The sequence below is a fragment of the Aptenodytes patagonicus genome, chromosome 1 (genome assembly GCF_965638725.1).
Source record: "Aptenodytes patagonicus chromosome 1, bAptPat1.pri.cur, whole genome shotgun sequence".
Lineage (NCBI taxonomy): Eukaryota > Metazoa > Chordata > Aves > Sphenisciformes > Spheniscidae > Aptenodytes > Aptenodytes patagonicus.
The window spans coordinates 51606675-51606876 of NC_134949.1; positions in this window are offsets into that span (position 1 = coordinate 51606675).

The window sequence follows — 202 nt, forward strand, 5'->3', positions numbered from 1 at the left end:
CTGGGAGCGCAGGAGCGCCGCGCCGGGGACGGCCGAGGCGAGCCGGGGGGGAGGGGGAAGCGGGGCAGCGTTGCCGCGGAAACGGGCTCGCGCGACCTCGGCGCCCCGCGTGCGCGTGCGCCGGCGGCGCTCCGCGGGCTTGCCCCGCCCCCGAGCCCTCTGGCACCGCCCGCCCGCGCGCGCGGGGCAGTTGGCTGGGGCT